Raw genomic sequence first — 14,066 nt, forward strand, 5'->3', positions numbered from 1 at the left:
TTCGAAATGTGGTGTTATAGGCGGATGATGAGGATATCGTGGGTAGAAAAGGTTAGAAATGAAGAGGTATTGGAAAGAATAGGAGAACAGAGGACTCTATGGAAGTCAATAAAAAATAGGCGAGATAGGTTGGTAGGACACTTTCTAAGGCATGAAGGTCTAGTCAGAGACATATTAAAAGCAGAAACAGGAGTTAGGAGGGGTAGAGGTAGACCTAGGTTAGATTACTGTTCGCAAACAGTTAAGGGTGTGGGTAGTTCTAGTTTTAGGGAAATGCGAAGATTAGCTCAGGATAGGAAAGAGTGGAGGTACGTGTCCAACCAGTCTTAGTACTGGCGACCTTATGATGATGATGATTAATATTGAATTTCATTGATATGCCAATACCTCTATTTTCGCAGTATGATGTAACAAACACAATGAATATACATCTTTAGAATACCTTTCGCAATGGATTAACTTTTACTGTCGTCTTTCGGCCAGATCACACATTTTTTATGAATAACCATCTTACTTGCAGCCTCAGCCGCCAGCCGCGAAATTATGATGACATATACTGGTTTACGATTATTAAAAGGAAGATTATGTGATAAAGTGGGTACTTTATAGTCTTATTTAGTTTTTATCGTTATTGCAAACGCAATACTAATAACACACACATAGTCGAAATACTTAGATTTTTCGTACATATTAAAACTTTACCGTTGGTTATTAGGTACTTATCACCTTTTATTGTTCAACATTTAATATCAAAATGGATGACCCGGTGGGAAGTTCTTTCTTATCTGAATTAACGGCGACACGGTGGACAAACATTTATACAGAATGTAATAAATCATCACCATTATTAACATAGCATCGTCAGTCTTAAGGCTGCCCCCAATCATTCATATATATCCTCAGTTAATCTTCGCATTTCCCTAAAACTAGAACATCACATATCTTTAACTATTTGAGAACAGTAATCTAATCTAGGCTTATCTCTACTCGTCTTAAGTCATGTTTCTGCTTCTAATATCTCACCAACTAGTCTTTCATGCCTGAGAAGGTGTATTACTAATCTATCTCGCTTATTTTTTATTGACCTTCATAGTGACCTATTCTTTCTAATATCTCCCTTTTTCTAACCTTCTCTATCCACGGTATTCTCATCATTCGTCTGCAACACCACGTTTCGAACGCTTCCAACCTATTCTTTTCGCTACTGCTACCGTATATGTTTCGCACCCGTACAACGCCACGATCCACACGTACAGGTTTAACAATCTCTTTCGAATTTTTAAATTTACCGTTCGCGAGCGTAGAAGTGTTTTCTTCGATCCTACGTTATCCTTTGTTGTATATCTCCGCTTCTCCTTCCATCTTAAATGAATTATCTGACTTCCTAGATACCCAGAATCAAGAACTCTAATGTTTCGTCCCCTATCTTTATATAAGTATACTTTTTTCCAGACTTTTTCTTCCCTTGCATACCAATATTTTTATGTTTACTTTTATTAATTTTCATACTGTACTGTTTTGTCAATACCGCTTCCATATTGTCTGCAAATCATAGTAATCGATTATCCCTATATGTCTATCCCTAAAGTTACTTCTGTACACAAAACAGAAAACAAAGTAATATATAAAACCACAGAGCCTTTTTGATGATGTCGAGCGGGATTTACAAAATTATTAATGAAAATAAGAAACAGCTTCTAAGAACAGTAATTTATTCCTTTATATTCTTTAAAAAATTGAAAAATGCTCAATTGTGGTAACTTTTTGAGTGCATCTTTAAATCATCATAAACTAGGCACCTAATAAATCTCCATAAGAGATCGATAAAAAAAAATACACTTTTTTGCGCCACCCTAATATGTACAAATGTGTTTCCAACAAGAGCGATAAATATACATAATTTTAAACGCCAGCTTTTCGGCATGACCGCCCTTCAACGAAGAGCACCGGGGTAATCAATTTTCGCTTACGCTATATCTTGCCTCTATCGGTTGATCGAACCCCATAAAAAGTAAAATCGACGACCGAAAAATTTTCATCAGTGTCGATTACACGAAAATGTTAAGTTCACTTCAGATGTCCTTTGTCGCAAATAAAGAGGGGTTTTACGCCCTCTAACCAAAAACTGCTTTATTGATAAGCTTAATGACGCGAAGCGTATTTAATAAAAATTAATCGGGCTGATAGGAATTTTAATAATAACGCACCGTCGATTTCGAACTTTGATAATTCCATATCCACCAGAATGTTGCTGTTTAATCAAAATTTTTAGCTAAAAATTACCAATTTCTCTTATGTTGGTCGTTTTTCAATGCGCGGTGGCAAAAGTAGGCAGTTTTAGGTATAAAGATTGCAGCCCTCATTCTTCAGTATTCCTATCAGGGGCGTAGATTAAATATTTAAAAATAGGGATCATTGAGCAAGTAATAGACAGACAAACAGAAGAACTAATTGTTGATGTTGGTGACAGTGATAGAGATTCCCATGATGACAGTGAATGTGAAAACTAACTATAAAACACAGGCAATAGGTTTATTTTTTCTTTTTGATAAGTCATGTTTTTACATTATTTTCTAGTACGCTACTGTCCTATCTGTATTAATACTATAATTTACCGCTACTGAAAGCTTATTTGTGTATCGGTTCCAAGTGACTTACCTAAATAGGTCATAAATGGGGAAATACCTGCGCAACTGCTCGCCAGCTTCCTTCGTCAGACCTGTACACCTTTATGCTAAGGAACCTTCACACTTTTTTTTTGAATTCCAGTCTTACGCATTTTTTTACGATTTATTCTGCAGTTTTGTCTCTTTCTGAACCTCCTGTCCTTGTAGCTCAGCTTTTTCAGAAATTCACATTGGATTTTACGTTTCTCAATTGCCGTACGAATTAATTACGTTTTTACCGCTTCACATCCCTTTGCAAATTACTACAGACCATTTATTTCTTCTCTCTGTATCTATCTGTTTTCCATTTATATGTTAAACAGTAACGTAATTTCACCCACTTCAGATAGAAATAAACATCTTATATTTATTAATCTCAAAATATCCGATCGAATTTCTATCCTTAAAGTGGATGCATCCTTGCAAAAGGTTCATTCAGTTGGGTAAATTAAAAAAATGTGAAGATGAAAAATTTGACTGCACGTGGTGTTAAGGAATCCGATAGCAGATTTACGTTTACTTTAAATTTTAAATTTCAAAGTCAACCATAACAATTAATGGAAAATGAAGTGATAACTGCAGTCTAACTGAGGACGCTTTCAGAATAAGTGGGTGAATAAGACAGGGAAATGTTTTTAGTAAAATCACCGGGTTAGATAGGGAATCTGAGAGTTCCTTCAAATATCTTAAACCTTCTGGAAAGTAAGAAGGTAATGTATGAAATCTTGTATTCCTAGGAAATTATACACAATTCCTAGGAAATTGTATACAATTCCTAGGAAATGTATACAATTCCGAGGCTATTTAGGAAATGTATAAAATATTGTTTCAAAACTAATGTTTTCTGTGAATAAAATTAATAAACTGAGAATCAGAGTTATCTGTGTTTACAGGGTTCTAGTGGGATCGCCTGATAGGATGACGCAATTCCCTCCCCTCGTCCCGCTAACTCCGCGTACCGATTGACACTTGAAATATAATACATTTCCGATTGCTGTTCAGGAAACGTATAGATTTCCTAGGAAATGTGTCTAATATAATTTATTTCACACATTTCTGGGCAATTTTCAGAATTATAGATATACACTTACTAGGAATTGTATATAATAACGGATTACACACATTTCCGTTAACATATTATATACTTACAGGTAACATATCTATATAATTGTGCAAGTACACTCTATCGTTATAACTCTACAGTTGCTTTTTTCTCTATTCATTTTTTATTTCAGAGATGAACGCCTTTGATGTTTTAATCAAGTAATTTAAGCTTCGGAACTGTCTGACATTAAAAATATCTTTCCTTTGTAATATCAGTACAATTACATTCTTTGCAGTTTTAAATTAAAAATTAAGTAATCTCTTAGTTGTTGAACTAAATTAGATTATATGGATACCTATCTTGTACTTTGACTACTTTTTGCAATTAATTACTGCAGCTGCAATTAAGTACTTAATTTAAAAAGCGCAAAATTTCTATTATTTTGACTTCATTATAGAGATCTGTGTATCCCAAGTTTACAAGAACTTATTAACTTCGAAACTTTGTATTAGTTAATTATTACGATAAAGAGCTTTTACCGACTTCATCTACGAGCATCCAGACAAGTTAATATTTTATTAGAAGTTCAAAATTTTGCTTCGGATGTATCCGTTTCTTCAGATTCAAACGCTACCTCTCGTTATACTAATTAACTAACTTCTTCACTGTTACGATTTACGTATTAGATAGTTTAACAGAATTTAAAGTAACCCGAAGTAACGGATAATTCGTTGTTTCAGGGATGAAAAGCATTTTCTTTCTTCTACTACAAACAAAGAAAACAACAGCAACAGCGTGCTGAATTAATTACAAATTATAGTCGCGTCTGATTAATTCTCAACCTTTTTCTCAATTAAAATTCACAGACGGTGCAAACGTCTTTTTGTTTGTACGTAAAATCTTCGGGGTAATTACTGTAGGTACGTACCTAACAGTTCATCATAATATTCCCGAGAAAACATGAGCGAAGATGGTGTTTGCGGTGTATTGTTGCCACTTCTGAAAAACAAACAATGGCTTGACTTGGCGCAGTTCGGTACTACAACAACAACAACAACGGAGCCGTTCTCCCAATCGATGTGATATATGATTTAACTATATAAAGGTTATGATTAATTAATTCTTTGCAAAAATTCTCGACTAATAACCAGAAAAAGTCAAACGCAATATCCAAGTCAGAAATACGTCTTAAGTAGACACCAACCATTTCATACAATCAAAATAAAATAAGCTACAAGTAAAATTGGTTTCAGTGTCTATACTAGCAAGAACAAGACCAAGACTAAAAACAAGACCGAATATCCAAGACCAAGATCAAATACCCAAGACTAAACAAAAACTTATTTTTATTTAAACAACTTTAATATATTCTTTTTCTTGGAAAAAAACAAAAGACAGGGATGCACACTGTCACCGCTATTTCTTAATCTATACATCGAAGATGCGATCAACATCATTAAAGACAGTACAATTGTAGGAAATATGAAGATTGGAAAAACTTTGGCGGTTGTTGTAGAACAAACAGAATAGCTCAAAACCCCAACGCCAAAACACGACACTGTAGTTGTCCGAAGCACTTTTCGGTAACAAAGTTACCTTCTTCAGGGACTGAAGTAAACTGTTTACTTACTTTACTTACAATTGTAGGGATAGATATACAGGGGCAAAAGATTAGTATGTTTAGATTTGCAGATGATATAGTAATATAAGCATCTAGCAAGGAGGTGGTATTAACAAAACAGTACTGTATGAAAACAAATAAAAGTAAAACTAAAATACTGGTATGCAAGGTAAGAAAAAGTAGGGAAAGAGCGAATATAAAGATAGGAGACGAAAAATTAGAAGAAGTGGCTGATTTTAGATATCTAAGAAGTTAGATAAGTCAGGACGGAAGGAGTAGTAGGGATATAAAGCAGAGAATAGCCCAAGGTCGTGTCGCCTGTAATAAAGAGAAGTCACTTTTATGCTTGCGAACGGTTAATTCAGAAATTCGAAAAATATTGTTAAAGGTGTATGTTTGTAGCGCAGCGTTGTACGGGTGCAAAATATGGACAGTGGGCGCGGCGGAAAAAAAAGGTTAGAAGCGTTCGAAATGTGGTATTGTAGGCGAATGATGAGGATAAGGCGGATAGAAAAGGTTAGAAATGAAGAGGTATTAGAAAGAATAGGAGAACAGAGGACTCTATGGAAGTCAATAAGAAATAGGCGAGATAGTTTGGTAGGGCACTTTTTCAGGCATGAAGGTCTAGTCAGATACATATTAGAGGCAGAAACAGGAGTTAGAAGGGCTAGAGGAAGACGTAGATTCGATTACTGTTCGCAAATAATTAAGGATGTGGATTGCTCTAGTTTTAGGGAAATGCGAAGTTTAGCTCAGAATAGGAAAGAGTGGAGGTACGTGTCCAACCAGTCTTAGGACTGACGACCTTATGATGATGATGATGAACACTTTTAGTATTTGAAATTTTGAGTTTGCTTTACTATATTTTAACACTAAATATGAAAAAAGACACTTTATCGCTATTTGGAAAAAGGGATCTACAAGAATGTCCTCGAGTAAGTGTTCTTTGTTCCTATGTCTATATAACACATGCTGGAATACAGAGACAAACTAATTGTTTTTCGATATTTTTTGCTACTTTCGAGTCCCTTGTAGTATTCTATTCCCTAAAAGGTCAATTTATGCGTGAAGGAAGGATCAATTTATTCGTTGGAGGAAGTGCAAGTACTCGAGTTTTCATAAAACTATCGACACTATTTTCTTTAAAAGTCATATCAAGCTCGCATGATGTATGACAGAAAATTTCACCATTTAAGAAAACTACTGTGTCAATAAATACACAGCCTTGGTCTTAATGTTGATCTCACTTTGTTCATCACTACTACATTCTCGTTTAAACCATTCAACACCTGTTTACGTCTAAATCATTTGACTTACTTGTATCCGATTACTTTAAGAATACAAAAAAAACCACTAGAGTAACAAAAGGAGCTCTTTGTGCATGGTTTTTGTAGATAAAAAAGCTAATGTACGGTATCAGGCTACCAACCACCAACAGCAAATTTATTAATATTTATAAAAGCGTTCGCCGTAAATAAATATCGGTAATCCCACGAGGGAAATGGTAACGTTAATTATAATTCGATAAAAGGGCTAAACCCTTAAATAATATCCAAGTGATGAGTAAACAAGATGACAAGTAAATTAGTATACAACGACAATTCATTTTATACAAGTTTATTTTCCGTAAATATGTCGATGGCGTCACGACAAAAAGGCATAAGCGACATCCTCCAACTGTATCAGGAGAAGGTGAAAACTGTTAATTTGTTTTAATAGAATCTTTTTAACTGCTTTCTTTGAAATTCTGAAGTGATCTACGATAAAAAATACCGGTTTGTTCATTAAAAGACAAATTTTACGTAAAATCCATTTCTATTTTAAAATATGTCGCTTACGCCCTTTAAGTATGTCTGTTTGACGTTTGCGCCCTTTTCTTGGAGATATAAGCCTCTTAAATAGGATGCCTTTGGTTTTGTAATGGCGGTTAGGCCCTCCATAAGCCTTTCACTTTTCTTAGACTACTATCGAGAGCTAATAGTTATAACATATTAATTTTTTTAATTTAAAACACTCATGCAGAATTATAAAAAGAATAAGCGACTTTTTTACTAAGTAATATGAATAGAATAATAATAATGCAAACATATTTTATTTGAACACACTTCTCTTTAATAAAATTAAAAATTTCTTAAATTGTCATAACTTGACTAAATTAACATGAAAGTAAAAGTTGTAAGTTACAAAACTAAAGGAAATGAAATTGTTAAAAAACTAAGTGTAACAAATAAAGTCCAAAGAATAATACAACAAAAAATATGTACCCTTAATAAATTAACGTAAAAATATATTATTTCTTTTTCATTGCCTAATATTCAGCTTAAAAAGCAATGAAAAAGAAAAGGCGTAAGCGACTAATTAAAACTAATATTGGAATAGTGTTTTACAGAAATTAGTTAATCTTTCTAGAAGTGTAAACGCGTTTTTTGATGGTAAACATTACCAACAATGAAATTGCGTATTAATATTCAAGTTTACTACAGAGTCGTTAACAAAAATTAAAATTAAAAATTGCATGAAGTGTCATAGCAAAATGGTACTTACGCCACCCTAAAATGTAAAACTGAAAAGGCGTAAGCGACAAAAACAAATGTAAGCGTTTTTCTTAGTATCTATTTTAAAGTCAAAACTAATATCGACAGCTTAATATAACAATAATTAATAAAGAAAAATTGTAATGAAACTTACTTTTTTAAAATTTTTCGACGTCTCGACAATGAGCGTAAGGCTAACCTCTCTGTATGAAAGCGTGGCGCTTAATGCTGTTTAACCTCGATTTTTCTTAAAATGAAATTGTCGCTTACAAAAATTTTAGCTCAATTTATTGACGAAGGAAATTTTTGTCGCTTGCAGCCGTTATATTAGATGATTAGCTGAGTTACTTTACTTAAATTGACATAAAAATCTTGTCTTTCATTTTTTGGCGCTTACGCCTTTTTGTCGTGACGCCATCGATGTATTTGGTCCGGCATTTGACCTTGAAGAGGAGACGTAATTTAGCTGGTTTACATATAAAAGTCGTCTTGAACTAAAGACGTTCACTTCTTCTAATTGCTCTTAGTTCTTTATGCAGATCTAAATATTTCCGCTTTTCGTGAATTAAACTTTGACTTGTAAAGTTTTATGCAAGTTCATGACGACTCAACTGTCGGTTAACTTCGAGAATAGACAAGTAAAATTTAAATTTCTAATTCTGCGGGTGGCAGTTCACGCTATAAAATACTAACGATCCATACAAATTGATCCGGTAAGAAACGATGACATTTGCAAGCGTCGGCGTCCTTCAGGATGTACGTCAGGCTTTCACCCTCAATTCACCCTGACTAAACGCTAAGTATAAATCGTTAATATGGACTATAAAAAAATAGGTAGACTGTCGGGTATTGTTAAAAAATAAACGAGCATACTGCTATCATGAACACGAATGCCGCAGGCGATCGATACCGGTGGCACCTACGATGTATCTAAAAGCCGCCAGGAGAGCTATTATACATACTATTCACTCCTCGATTCGCAAACTACGTTCTACCACGTACCTGCTTGGATTATTTTCCGCGAAAGATAAACAGTCGCCTCGTTTACTCGAGTATTTGTTGTAAAAGCATCATAATCCGCGGTAATTAACTGGCAATGAGAAAAGATAGACAGACATCTACTTAACACCGTCTCCTCACCCCCCTCCCTCCTAGCTCACTCTAAAACGATCTTCTTCGCCTTAGCATTACAATTTCGACAAACAGTAGACGCATATATAGAGAACATTGTCAATCCTTTTGATCAACAGGAAGAGACTGAGGAAAATGACTGTATATACGGTCTATAATCGAATTTCAGTCCTTAAAATACCGAATGTACGGAATTAGGTTAAACATATTCAATGAAAATTAGCTTGAGAAAACATCCCAAGTTAGAAGTAATAATTTACATACAGAAACAAAAACAGTAGATTATAATTTCCACAGTCATACCAATAATAATTACAAAACTAATTAACTACAATAACAATTATTACGCTCAAAATATTGGAGAACAGTAGCAATTGTGTAATATAAAGCAAAGAGATATCTAAGAAGTCTTATATAAATTGTTAAATTCTACAGCACGTCTCTAGGTGCGATATCCGATATTCAGGGCCGGATTTTCCCTTAATGCAGCCCTGGGCACCGTAAAAGAATGCCGCTCCATTACCCATATTGCACACAAAAAAGATGAGGGTTCAGAATACTTTTTGACATTCTGATATAAAAACCACTAATTAATTAATAAAAACCTAATTAATATAATTAACATACCTATATATATATATAGGGTTGTTCGGAAAGTCATTTCGTTTTTTCCCGACCGAGGATTTAATTGTATTCTTTTGCACCCAACTTCACATTTAAGCCGTATAATTTTTATATGCTTTGAGAGCTCATATAGCAAGGCTTGTGTGTGAAAAATTCCAATTAATTCTACGCAGTAGTTTTTGGTTGGTGCCCTTTTAAATATGGAGAGCGATAAGCAGCATTTTCGACATATCTTACTGTTTTACTACAGAAAGGGTAAAAATGCTGTTCAAGCCAGAAAGAAATTGACTGATGTGTATGGAGAAGGTGTGTTGACAGTACGCCAGTGCCAGAACTGGTTCGCTAAATTTCGATCCGGCAATTTTGATGTCGAAGATGCACCACGTTCGGGAAGGCCGGTTGAAGCTGATAAAGACGCGATAAAGGCATTAGTTGATGTGAACCGGCGAATAACAACACGTGAGATCGGATTGAGGTTAAATTTATCAAATTCAACAGTTTATGACCACTTGAAAGGCCTGGGATTATCCTCGAAGCTCGATGTATGGGTTCCCCATGTTCTCACAGAGAGAAATCTGTGTCGCCGCATTGACGTCTGCGATTCGCTTCTCAAACGTCACGAAAATGATCCGTTTTTGAAGCGCATCATCACTGGGGACGAAAAATGGGTTGTATACAACAACGTCAAACGCAAGAGGTCATGGAGCAAAAAAGATGAACCGGCTCAAACCATTTCCAAAGCCGATATTCACCAAAAAAAGGTGATGCTGTCTGTTTGGTGGGATTTTAAAGGAATCGTTTTTTTTGAGCTTTTACCGGATAACACAACGATTAATTCGGAAGTCTACTGTCATCAGCTGGACAAACTGAATGATGCACTTCAACAGAAAAGGTCAGAACTAATCAACAGGAAAGGTGTAGTGTTTCACCAAGACAACGCGAGACCTCACACAAGTTTGGTCACTCGCCAAAAGCTTTTACAGCTTGAATGGGATACAATGCTACACCCACCATATTCTCCAGACCTGGCACCATCGGATTATTATTTGTTCCGGTCACTCCAAAATTTTTTAGACGGTAAAACCTTCACCTCAAATGAGGAGGTCAAAAACCTCCTCGATCAGTTTTTTGCCAGCAAAGACCAAAAATTTTATGAGCGTGGAATTATGCTACTACCAGAAAGATGGCAAAAGGTGTTGGACCAGAACGGTCAATATATAATTTAATAAAGTATTTGTTTATTATACGAAAACTGTCTTTCATTTCCACAAAAAAAAACGAAATGACTTACCGAACAACCCGATATTTACTGAATAGTTACGTTTGGAAATACTTATAAGAAACCAGATACTACAAATGATAGAATTCGCAACAAAAACCTAAATAAACCCAGACCGTAGCGTTGGATAAAATGCATCGACGTTATTCAATTATCAAATATTTATCCTTCATATATTTACTAGGTTATAGCCGCGGCCTTCGCTCGCGTTAATGTCCTCAATACGTATCAAAGATCATCGACGACCACATAAAACTAATTTTTCTATCCCTTGGGAACAAGTTTTTCTCTAGTTTTCTGTACTCCTGACAATACAGAAAGCATCGGCCCTAATAGACCATAAAATCCTCGCTCGACTATTTTATATTTCATGAAATAGATCCTAAGTAGTATTTTCAATACTAAAAATAGGCAACACCTTTTTCTTTTAAATTTTTTTTTTTTGGTATGTGAGTGTAAGCGACTTATTAATTAATTATCAAAAGATTTCGAAAATGAAACTCGCTCATTTATTTTATATGTATTAATAGAAATCGATAGGAAGTAGAAATACATTTACATTTCGAAATTTTGTCCATAAATTTAATGTTAGGTATTTCTAAGAAGCCAGGCCACGGCAGCTTCGAATCTTATCTCGAAACGATAGGCGAGCACACGTTTGTGAACTAAAGATACAATTCAAACTATATATTCTACGGTATATTGAGATAAGAGCAAAGGAAAGCTGGAGGGTTTCACTTCAATTAATATTGCATTATCTACAACCGCGAAACACTCGAGGTTAAAGCTTAATCCGCGTGAGGCATCTTCTATCCTTTGCTTAATTTAAGTGACAAAATCAGATTATGGTCTAGATACATTATCCACATCACGGGAAACTCAATTATGGATAGCCTCGAAATTTAGGGAGCCATGAATGATAAATGTAGCCAATTTTAAACTAAACAAAAGCATCAAAGTACAAAAACGGTTTAATACATAATTTACCACTTAATTACCAAAAGCTACCCAAACCGTTGTCCTTCACGTCCTCTAGAATTACATTTAAAGTACGTAAATTCCTAACGATTAGGTTTGCCGCAAGATGAGGCGCAGCTCGGTGACATGACCCAACGACAAATTTTTCGGTCACGGCGACGAATATCGCAAGTTTGATCACCCTGGTGTTCGTGCCGTTTACTTCAGTTCTGGATTTGATGGCAGCGATCCAGTAAGTCCTTGGATGGAACCGTTTATTCAACGTTTCCCTGATTCTGAGCTCAGTTTTAGAACAACCGCACCAAAAGATTCTATGAACTTACTACGTTCCCTGCAGAGGTGTTTGCGAAACGTTAGATAAACATTTTTCACCAAAGGAGGGACCTCATCACTGGCCGTGAATGCCACTGTTAGTTCTCGTTAAAAATATCGATTCACCGATACTTATAAACAATTGTCGATTACAATAATAACGACTGAAAACAACTGCTACATATCGATACATTTTCGACCCTGAGGAGGGTACCTGCAGAGGAGTTCGCGAAACGTTGGATAAACATTTTTCACCAAAGAAGAGACCTCATCACTGGCCGTGAATGCAATTGTTAGTTCTCGGCAAAAATATGGATTACAATAATAACGACTGATAACAACTGCTATATACCGATAGTCATCTATATACCGATATTTTCGATAATTTGTTATCAATAGTTATCAATACGACGATGGTTATGGATGAAAAATACCTAATCATCGATATAACGATATATTCGATAATTATCCATAGTTATCACTATATCAATTGTTTTCAATGAATAGCGACATATTGATAACTACCGGTAATAATTATCGAATATACCAATGCATCGATATATAACGGATGCATTCATAAAAATCTTCAATCAAACCTTAAAAATTGCGAAATGCCCATACAAAAATACGCCTAAGCTTCCCTGATGAATAACGTCTATTTTTAGGGATTTCCCATAACATCGCCTAAAGGGGCATACAGATTCAAACTTCCGATCGACTTCAGTTGACCAAATCTATCTACGCGGTTTGTCCAAAAAGTATCGCGAATTTTTAATTACCGCGGGTTACGTATATTCAATTTTTGAGCAAAAAACAAGTGTTGACTCGTCTTCGATTTTTGTCTGTTCCAAAAAACGGATCAAAGAATCTGTATCAAATTTTGTGTGCGGACGTATTCCGAATGTTGACTGTGGCATATGATGAAGCTACCTTGGATTGAAGCAACGTTTATCGGTGGTACAAAATGATCTCAGAGGGCTGAGAAGATGTGAACGACGAAGAGCGTGCCGAACGCCCGAGCACGTCAATAACTTGACTTCTGTTATTCGATTTTTACCAATGATTTGTACCAAAATTGCTCCATTTCGTCCGCGACGATCCAAATTTGCTCGAGAGAGTCATAACTGGTGACGAATCATGCGTTTATGGTTATGACGTGAAAACCAAAGCTCAATCATCCCAATGGATGCTGCCGCACAAGCCAAAACCGAAAAAAAACGCACCCAGTTAGGTCGAATGTGAAGATTTTCCTAACATTTTTCTTCGAATGCAGGGGCGTGGTACATCATGAGTTCTTGCCGCAGCGTAGAAAGGTCAATAAAAAATATTACCGGAAAGTTATGCGCAATTTTCGCAAAGCAATCCGCCAGAAACGCCCTGATTAGAGGAAAAACAAAAATTGGCTTTTGCACCATGATAACCTTCTTGTTGTGCGCGAATTTTTGGTCAAAAACAACACATTAATAATGCCGCAGCCACCGTATTCCCCAGATCTGGTCCCCTGTGGCTTATTCTTGTTCCCGAAACTGAAGAGGCCCATGGAAGGACGACGTTACGCTACGAATTAGGAGATAAAGACGGCATCGAAGGAGGAACTGAACAAGATCACAGGAAATGATTTTTTGAAGTGCTTCGAGGATTGGTAAAAACGTTGGCACAAGTGTATAATATCGACGAATAACTATCGATTTATCGACATCATAACTAAAATCGGCTATCGCCTAAGACTAGCCACAGCCTTGTCATCAATCTTGTACTATTAGAGGTGACCGCTGAATAAAGAAGAAGGAACGACAATGTGAAGCATTAGTGAAGTTATTAATTCGCCCTTCCGGTTATTGAAATTTGAGGATGTATTGCCGTCGGTATGCTATCT

At 35.5% G+C, this 14,066-nt stretch overlaps 1 protein-coding gene across 3 annotated transcripts in view; it reads right to left on the reverse strand.

Moving 5' to 3' along the window:
• Positions 1-14,066, reverse strand: part of LOC108739844 (orexin receptor type 2-like) — a 109,371-nt gene that overhangs the window by 37,094 nt on the left and 58,211 nt on the right. The window lies entirely within an intron of this gene.

Source organism: Agrilus planipennis, unplaced genomic scaffold (genome assembly GCF_000699045.2).
Source record: "Agrilus planipennis isolate EAB-ADULT unplaced genomic scaffold, Apla_2.0 scaffold25, whole genome shotgun sequence".
NCBI classification, from domain to species: Eukaryota; Metazoa; Arthropoda; class Insecta; order Coleoptera; family Buprestidae; genus Agrilus; species Agrilus planipennis.